Raw genomic sequence first — 13,843 nt, 5'->3', positions numbered from 1 at the left:
CGGGGGGGGGTGCGGCCACACCGGGCGCAACATCGGGGGGGGGGCGCTCGCACTCGCAGCTCTCTGCCCGTACCTGGCTCACTCACTCTCTCTCACTGCAGTGCTGGCTGTGCGAATCCGATCCGAGCCGCCGGGTCGCCGCCCACTGTGGAGGGGAGGGTGCCAGGCATGCGGTGCGGTGCGGAGAGAGAGTGAGGGACTATCTGGGGGAGGGACAGTGCAGCAGGGGGGGCGCAAATTACTTGCCTTGCCCCGGGTTAGGGGGCACAAATTACTTGCCTTGCCCCGGGTGCTGACAACCCACGCTACGCCACTGGCCTCACCTAGCCAGGCTGGCCAGGAGGGACGCATGCCACTTCCGTCACCCATCTTGCACAGAGACGTGAAACGCAAGGAGGGGAGGAGGAGGTTTGGGGTGCCAAAGTTCTTATGTTGGGGGAGAAGCCGGAAGGGGCCACTCCCGGATTCTGCAAATGACTGAGATGGACATGAACTTTGGGGTTCTGCACTGTAAATAGTTTGCACAATAAAACCTGTAAAAGACAGGTCGGAGTCCTGCCTGGTTACTCACGAGCAACCACCACCACCATCTGACAGACTCAATATCAGGAAGAAGTTTATGGCAGTAAGAGCTGTGCCAGGGTGGAACTAACTGTCTCATAAGTTGGCGGACTCACTTTCATTGGAGGTTTTTAAGCAAATTTGTGGCTATTTGTTAGGGAATCTTTAGCTGAGATTCCTACATTGCAGGGGGTTGGACAAAATGACTCTTGGGTTCAACATTAATTTATTGAACTGAAATGACTGGCAGAATCTGAGACCAGGGAGAAGAGTCGATGGAGGAAGATTGGAAAAAATTTAAAAAATACAGAAATATTGCAAAATTAATGAATGTTAGAAGAATATTGGAATGAAGTTATATGGTTTTAGCAGAAGTGTTATTAAGAACTATATGAATATTAATTCTCAACGTGTCAAAATGGAAAATTTAAGGTTAAATTGTGTTAGGATAAATTATAGAACAAAAATTGAAGAAGAGGGAAAGGATTTGTTGAACCAGCTAATTTGAACTAGAATACAAAAAAGGGAGGTGTGAGGAAGTCGAGGAAATAAGCAAATGAAAGATATGGATATGAAACTTGGATGTGTGTTTAAATGTTTGTTGTTGTTGTTGTATTGTTGTATTGTATCTTTCCCTATCTTTTTTTCTTTTTATAATTATAAAACATTTAATAAACATTATTTTAAAACAAACAAACAAACAAAATGACTCTTGGGGTCCCTTCCAACTCTACAGTTCTATGATTACCACTGATTCAACTCTCCACATGCTTAGCTGCCTGCAGCCCTGCAACCCCCCTACATTTTTCAGGTGGTTCAGTCCATGGAGGGCCCCGCTCTCTTCCCCGAATTTCTGCATCATCTTTGATTCCCCAATTAACAGAATGTTCCACTTTACCTTCCAATGATGAGCAAATGAAAAATGGGCTCATGTTATAAACATAATAGAAAAGGAGGTATGTGGATCATTTTCCCATGGCTGCGCTTGTCACAGTTTTAATTTGTTTTTGTTTACCATCACACAGGAAACCACAAAATAAAGTACATTAGAAGTATATTTATCTAAAGGATGCTATGATTTGGGGGGGAGGAGAGGGATGCAGGCAGGCCACTGGAGAATAAAGCCTTTTAATGAACACAGAGCAATTTTCTAAAAGCAAAACAAAACACTGTAAAGAAAAGAGGAAAAGAAAAGAAAAAGAGAACAGTTGCCTTAGCAACCTGGAAGATGAAAGTCAGAGGCAACTTGTCTGCTTCCTGTTTGATGGAGAAATTAATCTCCCAGTCTTGCCTGTGTGGCCGAGTGTGTGTGTGTCGGTGTTTGTACATCTCTCTTTACCTTTTTTTGTCTCTTAAATAGAGAACGATTACATAGTAAATACCAAGGTGAAGGTCTACCATTGCTTGTGTGTTGAGCATGTTGCTTTATGGAAATGGCAACTTTAACCTGCTGGGAGCAATGCCTCAGTAAGATTTTGGTCATCACAATGCAGGACAGAGTTTCAAAGATCCCCCCTCTCTCTCTCTCTCTCCCTCCCTCTCTCCTTCTTTCTTTCTTTCATAGAATCATAGAGTTGGAAGAGACCACAAGGGCCATCGAGTCCAACCCCCTGCCAAGCAGGAAACACCATCAGAGCACTCCTGACATGTGGTTGTCAAGCCTCTGCTTAAAGACCTCCAAAGAAGGAGACTCCACCACACTCCTTGGCAGCAAATTCCACTGTCAAACAGCTCTTACTGTCAGGAAGTTCTTCCTAATGTTTAGGTGGAATCTTCTTTCTTGTAGTTTGGATCCATTGCTCCGTGTCCGCTTCTCTGGAGCAGCAGAAAACAACCTTTCTCCCTCCTCTATGTGACATCCTTTTATATATTTGAACATGGCTATCACATCACCCCTCAACCTCCTCTTCTCTTTCTTTCTTTCTTTCTTTCTTTCTTTCTTTCTTTCTTTCTTTCTTTCTTTCTTTCTTTCTTCCGTATGCTGCCCTTCACCTGTAGATCTCACGGCATAAAAATGCACGATAAAAAGCAAACAAAAAACAAAATAAAAACAAGGGCAAGGGCAAAACAACACAATAACTCTCTCTCCCCCCCCCCCAATCCCACAAACACATTTAGAAGGGTATAGTATGTTAATCAGCCAAGAGCCTTGTTGAAAAGGAAAGGTTACACCTGTGTCTGGTGGCAGAGGAACCAACCCCCACGGAAGGTTGCCAGGAATGGATAGACAAGGAAAAGTCCTTACCATCTGCTTTGTATTCAGTATTCACAGAAAGAGGCTTGGGAATGCAGTCTCTTGGAATAATGGCGTTGCTCCAAGTTAATCTCCATCCTCCCTTCTTTCCCACTTCCTCATTCGTCAACAGTACCCCCCCCCCCAAGGCTGTTGCTTGGTGCCCTCTGCCTTTTAGCTCTTTGCTCTCCTACTTTTAAGGCTCGCTGGGTTCTGGGAGATGGTGGGCCTGGAATGCTTTCTAGTGACAACATGACAGCCAGCTGCTTCTCTGCCTCTGCCTACTCCTCCTCTCCCATTATTTCCCAACCTTTCTCCTCACCTGCTGTGATCTACCTCAAACACCTGTTGTAATTCTGAACTGTCTTCTTCTTCTCTGGAAGGGTCAGGCTGGGGAGGTGGTCTCCTCCATTCCTCCTCTGTCCAGTCCCTGACGCTGGTATTCAGAAGGATTACTGCCTCCAGCTGTGGAGACAGAGCATAGCCATCATGTTCAGAGCAAACAGCATTTCTTGGTCCTGACAAGCACCATCAGGAACACCCAACGCCCAGTTACAGTTTGAGAGTTGGAAACAGAACTTAGTTCTGAACATCTCTTGAGAATGCAGCAGGATATTTATCCCTGGATTATAATCTTCAACTGTGTGGTTCTGTTTTTATCGATAATTATGTTAGTGCTCTGTGTGTGTGTGTGTGTGTGTGTGTAAGAGAGAGAGAGAGAGAGAGGGAGAGAGAGAGAGAGAGAGAGAGAGAGAGAGGGAGAGAGAGAGAGAGAGAGAGAGAGAGAGAGAGAGAGAGAGGTGTTTTTATATTTTGGTTTCCATATTTTACATAAAGTGCCTAGGAATTATATATATTAAACTCTCTCTCTCTCTCTCTCTCTCTCTCTCTCTCTCTCTCTCTCTCTGTGTGTCTGTGTGTCTGTGTGTGTCGTTTTCTTTTTAGTTCAAGATGCTGAGAACCAAGCAGAGAACTCACTTGGCAGACAGTTTTAAAGTGTCGTATTAGTAACAGGAATCATAGGAATAGTAGTAGTAGTAGTAGTAGTAATAATAATAATAATAATAATAATAATAATAATAGGAAGAAGAAGAAGAAGAGGAAGAAGAAGACTAACAACAACAATGTTGTTGTGGTTTAGTCATGTCCGACTCTTCATGACCCCATGGACCAGAGCACGCCAGGCACTCCTGTCTTCCACTGCCTCCCAGTTTGGTCAAACTCATGTTCGTAGCTTCGAGAACACTGTCCAACCATCTTGTCCTCTGTCGTCCCCTTCTCCTTGTGCCCTCTATCTTTCCCAGCATCAGGGTCTTTTCCAGGGAGTCTTCTCTTCTCATGAGGTGGCCCAAGTATTGGAGCCTCAGCTTCAGGATCTGTCCTTCCAATGAGCACTCGGGGCTGATTTCCTTTAATATGGATTAGGTAAACAAAAGCTGTTGTCAGACTAGGAACTCCATGCCCTTTATTTCAGGGGTACTTAACATTATGCCCTTCAGATGTTTTGAACCCGTGTTGTAATTCAGGACTGTCTTCTTCTCCTCTGGAAGGGTCAGGCTGGGGAAGCAGTCTCCACCATTTCTCTTCTGCCCAGGCCCTGACAACCTGGTGCCCAGTGGCATAGCATGGAAGGGCTGAGAGGGCTGTTGCTTTAGGCACAGTTGTGAGTATGTGTCATGGTGCCCTGCTGTGTCGTGAGCTGTTGTGTTAGGTGTGCCCCCTGCCCCCTGGGAGCCCAGTGCTGCTTTTGCAAGCAGTGCTGGGCTTGCAGGAAGGGCGCCGTGAGCTGTTGCATCCTTCGCATGGTGCCCTCTAGCTGGATGGTGGCTGAGAAAGATGCAACAGGCTTGCAGAGTATCGCAAAGCAACACCAGGCCTGCAGGACTCTGAGTGCGCTCCACTTAGCACCAGTGGGTAGGGGTCATTCCGGCAGCGTACCCACCCCAGGTGCAGGCAGGGAACACTCTGTCACTGCTGGCACCTAAAGGTGTCCGGTGGACGATCGGGTTGTGAACGTGATCTGTGCAGGATGCACATTCGCAACCCACAGCATTCACAACCAGCAGTGGCGCATCTGTGCATGCGTGGGTTGCGATTCAGTGCTTCTGCACATGCGCAAAGCAAAATTTAGCACTTCTGTGCATGCACTGAGAGCCAGTGTGGTGTAGTGGTTAAGAGCAGTAGACTCGTAATCTGGGGAACCGGGTTCGCGTCTCCGCTCCTCCACATGCAGCTGCTGGGTGACCTTGGGCTAGTCACACTTCTCTGAAGTCTCTCAGCCCCACTCACCTCACAGAGTGTTTGTTGTGGGGGAGGAAGGGAAAGGACAATGTTAGCTGCTTTGAGACTCCTTAAGGGGAGTGATAAAGCGGGATATCAAATCCAAACTCTTCTTTGCGACTGCCGAAACCTGGAAGTAACCCATTCTGGTACTTCCGGGTTTCGGCGGTCCGTAACCCAAAAAAACTGAAGCGTCTGTAACCCGAGGTATGACTGTATAACGAAGGCACCAGACAAACCTCCCAGGGGTGAGCATTACACTAAGGGGGAGCCACTTCAAAAAAGGCCCTGTTCTTCTGTTGCTCTCCCAAGCCCACATTCTCAACATGTTCACACTTCTGTCTCGGTGACGTCTATGTTGGCTCAGTCATGTCCACAGAATGGAAGGACGTGCTTTAAAGAGAGCTGGCTTCGGCTAAAATGTTTAGATCTAGGACGAATACTTTCTGGAAATTCAGGGAGGCTGGGGGCACATGGATCCACATGTGGTGGAACTGTAAAAAGATCAGACAGTTTTGGGAAGTGATTTATAACGAATCTAAGAAAATGTTTAAATGCTCTTTCCCTGAAAAGCCTGAAACCTTCCTGCTAGGAATTATGGGTAATGAAATTCCAAAAAAGTTCAGGAGAGTCTTCATGAATGCCACATTGCTGCCAGATTCTTAATCGCAAAAGGTTGGAAGGGAGAAACTACGCCATCCAAATCAGATTGGCAAAATAAATTAAGAGAGTACGTTGAATTAGCGAGACTGTCAGCAAGGTTACGAGATGTTACTGATGAAAAATTTACCGGAGGGTGGGACTTATACACAGTCTATGTATAAGAACACTGTCAAAATATTAATCCATTGGCAGGTTTTGATTGAGTTTCTGTTTGTAAATAGAACAACTTTGTATGATTTTAAGTAAGCTAAAAAATATGGAGAAAATATAGTCAAGTGCATATTTAAGGAATCGAATTCGGGGACGTAATGGGAAGATTGGGGGTCATCTTATTACAAAATGATGTATAGAGTAAGTATCAATCAAGGAATGAATGACTGTTTATTTTTTAATTTGTCTTTAATAGCCACTGATTGCTTTTGTTATACTGTTTTGGATCCAATAAAGCATTTGAAAATCAAAAGGTGGGGGAGAGAGCTGGCTTCAGGCACCAGGCCCACTGGCGGACTTACTCTGTATAACAAAGATGTCTGCAAACTTAACATGGAGGCTGGCAGCATGAATCCTACCATGTGGGAATCCCTTTCAGATGACCACAGTGCCTGGAGACAGCAGTCAAGTCATGTATCTATAGCAGTGACCAGAGCAGGAATGGCTGCAGAGAGAAGAAATGCCATGGTGCATCTGCAGCAGCCTAAATGGACGCCTTCATCTGCCCCAGCTGCAACAAAACATGTCTCTCCTGCATAGGTCTCTACAGCCACAGCAGGCACTGTAACTCTAGTAAAGGTAAAGGGACCCCTGACCATTAGGTCCAGTCGTGACTGACTCTGGGGTTGCGGCGCTCATCTCACCGAGGGAGCCGGCGTACAGCTTCTGGGTCATGTGGCCACCATGACTAAGCCGCTTCTGGCGAACCAGAGCAAACGCCGTGTACCTTCCTACTTGAGCGGTACCTATTTATCTGCTTGCACTTTGACGTGCTTTCGAACTGCTAGGTTGGCAGGAGCAGGGACCGAGCAACAGGAGCTCACCCCGTTGCGGGGATTCGAACTGCCGACCTTCTGATTGGCAAGTCCTAGGCTCTGTGGTTTAACCCACAGCGCCACCCGCGTCCCTGCTGTAACTCTAATTTACACCTAATTCACACCAATCCCACCTAATTTACACAAGTTTGCAAGCAGTTCTGCCTGATATACTCGTTTCTGCAACGCACCTTCCCCTGTTTTCACTAACAATATGCATTTTCGTGGACACTTTATCTCAGCATGCACACTAGCTGCCTGGAGAACTGCATTGCAAAATTCAGACAAGTGTGAATTTTGGGGCGTGGTTGTGTCTCGGGTCGCAGATTGTCTTTGAAAATGCAGAATAGGGAGATTTGCCTTCTAATGAGAACTAATCGAATTTCTCCCCCATCTCTAGTCAATAGCTTAAGTTCAGAACTGCACATATCCCCAGATTTTCCTGTTACTCCTGCTTCCAAGTGAAAGGTTATGATGTGCATCATCTCGTTCCTGACCATGTGCAGTGGTTGCTCATTCCTACCACGTTCTCCTTCTTCTGAGAATCTGCTGGCAAAGACATGGTGAGCCCTTTAAGTTTACGTCACCAAAGAAGCAGCCTTGTTATCAGCATTAATTGGCTGGGAGTGCTGTGTTCAGGAAACACTGGCGAGAAAGCAATCTTGCTAACACAAGAGTTATTTAGCCGTCATCACTCTATTGTTTGTTCCGGGGAGGTAAGTGGCGTCATTATTAAAGACAACATATTCTGATGCCCATCGGATGAATTGCTTGTTTACCTCCCTGCAGCATCCCTAAACATTCTAGGAAGAAACATAACAATTATTCGTGGGAACAACGGAGCCAAATCGATGGGACTGTTTGTTCTTGAAGGTGTTTCTTTTTCGTCTCTTTAGCACAACACACAGCACCAGAGCAATACCCTTCCTGGAACACAAACAAACATTTTTGTTCAATGTACCAACAGGGGTCCATTTCCACTGCTACCAGGAATGCTAGGAAGCAGGGCTGGTTTTAAGGGATTTTAGAAGGGTATCTTTTAAACAACATTGGCAAGACCTTTTTATTGGGTGCTGGTTGGCCAAGTCGCAGACTAGATCTGGCATCCCCAAACTCATCCCTCCAGATGTTTTGGGACTACAACTCCCATCCCTAGCTAACAGGACCAGTAGTCAGGGATAGAATCATAGAGTTGGAATAGACCACAAGGGCCATCGAGTCCAACCCCCTGCCAAGCAGGAAACACCATCAGAGCACTCCTGACATATGGTTGTCAAGCCTCTGCTTAAAGACCTCCAAAGAAGGAGACTCCACTACACTCCTTGGCAGCAAATTCCACTGTCGAACAGCTCTTACTGTCAGGAAGTTCTTCCTAATGTTTAGGTGGAATCTTCTTTCTTGTAGTTTGGATCCATTGCTCCGTGTCCGCTTCACTGGAGCAGCAGAAAACAACCTTTCTCCCTCCTCTATATGACATCCTTTTATATATTTGAACATGGCTATCATATCACCCCTTAACCTCCTCTTCTCCAGGCTAAACATGCCCAGCTCCCTTAGCTGTTCCTCATAAGGCATCGTTTCCAGGCCTTTGACCATTTTGGTTGCCCTCCTCTGGACACGTTCCAGTTTGTCAGTGTCCTTCTTGAACTGTGGTGCCCAGAACTGGACACAGTACTCCAGGTGAGGTCTGACCAGAGCAGAATACAGTAGCACTATTACTTCCCTTGATCTAGATGCTATACTCATCTAGATGCAGCCCAGAATTGCATTGGCTTTTTTAGCTGCCGCGTCACACTGTTGGCTCATGTCAAGTTTGTGGTCAACCAAGACTCCTAGATCCTTTTCACATGTACTGCTCTCAAGCCAGGTGTCACCCAGCTTATATTTGTGCCTCTCTTTTTTTTTGCCCAAGTGCAATACTTTACATTTCTCCCTGTTAAAATTCATCTTGTTTGTTTTGGCCCAGTTCTCTAATCTGTCAAGGTCGTTTTGAAGTGTGATCCTGTCCTCTGGGGTGTTAGCCACCCCTCCCAGTTTGGTGTCATCTGCAAATTTGATCAGGATGCCCTTGAGTCCATCATCCAAGTCGTTGATAAAGATGTTGAGTAAGACCGGGCCCAAGACAGAACCCTGTGGCACCCCACTAGTCACTCTTCTCCAGGATGAAGAGGAACCATTGATGAGCACCCTTTGGGTTCGGATGATGGGAATTGTAGTCCCAAGACATCTGGAGGGTCGAGTTTGGGGATGCCTGGACTAGATCTATCAAAATAAATGAACCCAAGTTAGGACTATAGGAAACTGCCTTACACAATATAATGTTGGAAGATTGGGAAAGGTTGTGGAAGAAAGGGGTTAAGTTTACTGCTTGAACTATATTAAAAGAAAACATCATGAAAATGATGTATAGATGGTACTTAACCCCAGTAAAACTAGCAAAGATTTATCATACGAGTGAAAATTTATGCTGGAAATGTAAAGAAAAGGAAGGAACCTTTTATCATATGTGGTGGACGTGTCCCAAGGTGAAAGACTTCTGGGAAAAGATTTATAATGAGCTGAAAAAGATGTTGAAATATACATTTATGAAAAAAACCAGAAGCCTTTCTACTAGGAATAAAAGGTTTGGAATTGCCCAAGAAAGATATTAGATAGTTTTTGTATGCCACAACTGCAGCAAGAATTTTGTTAGCCAAAAACTGGAAACTACAAGAAATACCAACTGTGGAGGAATGCCAGATGAAGATGATGGACTTTTTGGAGCTGACTGGAAGAATCCTCAAACAGAAAGAGGAGGAGCATCAAGAAGAACGGAAGAAATTTAAGGACTATTTAGTTAGATCTTCTAAGATAACATAAGTAGAATTACTTGTAAGTACCAAATTGGCCTAGGAGTTAAATATAACATTATGGATAGAAAATACTATGAAAAGAAAGAAAGATTCTAATTGAATAAGTTAACTTTATTTGAAACTAGATATTGGAAAACTGCTACAATGAGTTATATGGAAACTCAGCTAGGGGGATTCGAGGAAGTCACCCAATAATGATAATTAAATTGGGATTTTAGCAGTTAGGATATATGTTTGTTCGGGTTTCTTTATATATTGTAATGTTTTTCTTCTATGTTTGTTATAAATTTGGAAAAACAAACAAATATATATATATATATATATATATATATATATATATATATATATATTTATATATATATATATATATATATATATATATATATATATATATATATCACTCAAGAAATCACTCAAGATATCCCTCAAGTAATTAAGGAACAAAAGAAGAAAAGGCACACTAGCCTGGGAACCTCCTCTCTGCCCAGAACATTGGAGGCTATACACCACACCTCCTCAACAGTATTTATAGGAACTCAAACACTGAGATCCTGCTCTGTTCCAGTAACAAGAAGCCGAAAGCACCAGCCTGAAGATGACGAGTGAGACCTCGTCGAAACGTCGCCTAGACACCCCAACTTTTACACGGGAAGACACCCGAGGACACCAAAACCTGCATTCCTGTACCCGTGAAAATCTACGAAAGCAAATATATATATATATATATATATATATACACATACATAAGAAGAAAAGGCACACTAGCCTGGGAACCTCCTCTCTGCCCAGAACATTGGAGGCTATACACCACACCTCCTCAACAGTATTTATAGGAACTCAAACACTGAGATCCTGCTCTGTTCCAGTAACAAGAAGCCGAAAGCACCAGCCTGAAGATGACGAGTGAGACCTCGTCGAAACGTCGCCTAGACACCCCAACTTTTACACGGGAAGACACCCGAGGACACCAAAACCTGCATATATATATATATATATATATATATATAGGAAACTGCCTTACACTGAGGCTGACCATTGGTCCATGTAGCTCAGCATTGTCCATACCAGGCTTCCCCAACCTGCATGCCCTCTGAATATTTTGGACTACAACTCCCATCATCCTAGGCTGTTTGCCCTGCTGACTGGGGCTGATGGGAGCTGTAGTCCAACAACATCTGGAGGGCACCAGGTTGGAGAAGAAGGCGGCTCTCAGGTAGGGAATGTTTCCAGGGTAGGGATTGAACCTGACACCTTCTACAAGCCAAGCAAGTGCTCCACCACTGAGCTGTAGCCCTTTAGCACAGCTCAGAGTGCATTTGATGTGTCTGAGCCGAGTGCTTTTTTTTTTTTAAGTAATACTTAACGTTCTAACTGTTAGCCTTTAAGTTCATTTAACCCTAGAAATTAGGGATACGGGTGGTGCTGTGGGTTAAACCACAGAGCCTAGAACTTGCCGATCAGAAGGTCAGCGGTTCGAATCCCTGTGATGGGGTGAGCTCCCGTTGCTTGGTCCCCGTTCCTGCCAACCTAGCAGTTCAAAAGCACGTCAAAGTGCAAGTAGATAAATAGGTATCGCTCCGGCGGGAACGTAAATGGCGTTTCTGTGCACTGCTCTGGTTCGTCAGAAGCGGCTTAGTCATGGTGGCCACATGACCCGAAAGCTGTACGCCGGCTCCCTCGGCCAATAAAGCGAGATGAGCGCCGCAACCCCAGAGTCGGTCACGACTGGACCTAATAGTCAGGGGTCCCTTTACCTTTTAACCTTCTAAAATTACTTGTTAGAATCATCTGATACAAAGAAGGGGTTATGCAGACATGTGTGTGTGGGATAACAACCATGAATATCTCAGTTGGTAGAGTGTGAGACTCTTGGGGTCTTGGGTTCAAGTCTCATGTTGGGCAAAAGATTACTGAATTTCAGGGGGTTGGACTCATAGTCCCTTCCCACTCTATGATTTTATGATTAAATAGAGTTGTGTCCATCACTCCAGGGCTACATCCACCCATGTTTCCTTTCACTCTCTGTTCTTTGTACAACTTTTCAATGATTTAGTTTGCGACACTAAAAACAGCAGCAGCAGCCTTTACAGCAAGAAAGCCAACGAAATCTATAACAATTGAACAATTAACGCATCAACAGTGGCAGGATCAATCCGCAGTGCCAATCCGCAAAAATGCTTTCATTCGCCTCCAAAAGGAGGTGATAAATAAATGGGGGTGGGGGAGAGAGAAAATAAATGTGGTTCTTTGAACAAAAATTAAAGCTGAGATAACAACAATGCAAAATTTGTGCTTATTACCAAAGCCAGCCTACACAAATTAAAACAAAAACAGACGACATATGTAAAAAACATGTAAAAATAATAGTAAAAAAGCAATTAAACTATAATAGAATCAAAGCAAACACTGTATTGCGGCAGAGATCCAACCCTCTCCCAAGCCCGAAAGTTGCTAGAAAATTTAAACACCTGACAACTTTCGGAGTTCATTATTTCCTCCAGGTAAGTCTGGGGAGAGAAGAGGAGAAACAGGTTTTCACCTTTCTCATTTGCAAAGTGTTGCGTGTCGAGGTCCCCAATCCACCCCCCAAATAACTCACAACAGACACGTAATTTTTGTTTAAGATTTTTGGCATGATTTTGGCCACAACTTTATTCAAATACAAACCGTGAGTGGTTGTTTAGGCATTGATTAAGACTATCTGTCCCTCCGCCTGGGGACAGAACTGACTTCCGGGCACTAAGACAGTGCGGGGGAAAGCAAGTCGGGGAGGAATTGGAGCTGAGTCACAGACCCTCAACTCTCACCCGCCTGCTCCCCGAAGCCTTGCCGGCCCTAGTCCCATTCCAGGGATTGGCCGAAAAGATGGCAAGCCCCAGGATTCCTTTAACGGAATTCCCTTTCCGCAGCAACCATGGAGGGGCAGGCACAGCCTATCCTAACCCCTCCTCCACCAATTTATAACCAATGCCTAACCACAACCTTACAAGTTGTGACGATTTGCTACGCAGTAGGCAAAAACCACCCAGCCAGCCAATTTGCCAGGTGGAAAAATTCCTACCAGGCCCCTGCTCAAAGGCAGACGACCCCATGACAGGCATAGCAAGGTCAACGCAACAACCCCTTACTCTAGGGCGGGTGGGCGGGTGATCCATTGCACGCAGCAAAAGAGAAAGTACAAGGCTGTGTGCAGAGTATTTAAACCTTTTACGCCTCCCACCAAAATTGCAACATAACTTTTACCCCAGCAACCCGGTGAACCAATCACTGTCCCAGGCCATCTTTAGAGACCCTGCCTGGTAACAGAGGGGTGGCTCAGTAGACCCCACCGCAACACATGCTCTCCATGAAGGAGAACACGCTTTGTCAAAATCAATCAGACAGCTATTTTTAAATATGGAAGCCAAGGAGAGTGCTGGATTTAAGAGGAGGCTTGATGAACCCAAGAGACTGAATTCCATGTGAACAGCACTCACAGAGAGCAATTAGATCAGGAAGCACAGCAGGTCTACCAAAGCCACATTTCCCCTTCATCTTCGTAGTCCTCAGAGTGGACCACTTTTATCTCGCAGTCAGGAGTAATTCAGTAAAGGGCAATTTGGGAAAGTATTAAAGAATTGCAAAAGATTTCCTTTGGAGTGCTAACTGAGGAAGTTCATTTGCTTCATTTGACAGCATTGTGCAGCTTGTCTTGTCTGAGATAAGCTCCACAGGAGCTTGATGGGATGAGATAAAACTCCGTCATCCTAAATTACCTGATGTTCCTGTGAAAATCCTCATTCCTATGCCAGAAAAATGCTGCAAGATTTGTTAGACTAAGTCTGTCTTCTTCTTCTTCTTCTTCTTCTTCTTCTTCTTCTTCTTCTTCTTCTTCTTCTTCTTCTTCTCCTCCTCCTCTGGTGATCAGTCACAGCTGAGTGAGATTGTCTTTCATGAACACGGACTTAACAATGAGTCCGTTAGTGACTGTGGAGGCCAATTCTGGATCCACACGTCCTTCCACAGTGGGCACATTGGTTTCCGGGCAGGAGTTGATCACGGTGAGGGTTTGCCAAGCATGCCTTCCTCTTAGCACATTTCTCCCTTGCGTCCTGAGTTCAAGCTTCTTCAAAGCCCATGACACCTTTGGAAAAGGCTGTTCTCCAATTGGAGCGCTTGCAGGTCAGTGTTTCCCAATTGTCGGTGTTTATAGTACATTTTTAAAGATTTGCCTTGAGAGAGTCTTTAAA

The 13,843-nt window shown here is 44.8% G+C and overlaps 1 long non-coding RNA gene across 1 annotated transcript in view; it reads left to right on the top strand.

Annotated features, from left to right (window-relative positions):
- The first annotated feature begins 7,408 nt into the window (after positions 1–7,408).
- The window catches only part of LOC310680775, a 68,865-nt gene continuing 62,430 nt past the window's right edge, over positions 7,409–13,843 (top strand). The window contains exon 1 of the long non-coding RNA XR_014512933.1: positions 7,409–7,478. This is a non-coding gene — a long non-coding RNA (uncharacterized lncRNA). The remainder of the gene's footprint in view (positions 7,479–13,843) is intronic.

This window comes from Podarcis tiliguerta (assembly GCF_965153285.1).
Source record: "Podarcis tiliguerta genome assembly, chromosome: 6".
Classification (NCBI taxonomy): Eukaryota; Metazoa; Chordata; class Lepidosauria; order Squamata; family Lacertidae; genus Podarcis; species Podarcis tiliguerta.
This window is presented reverse-complemented; position numbering and strand designations above follow the sequence as displayed.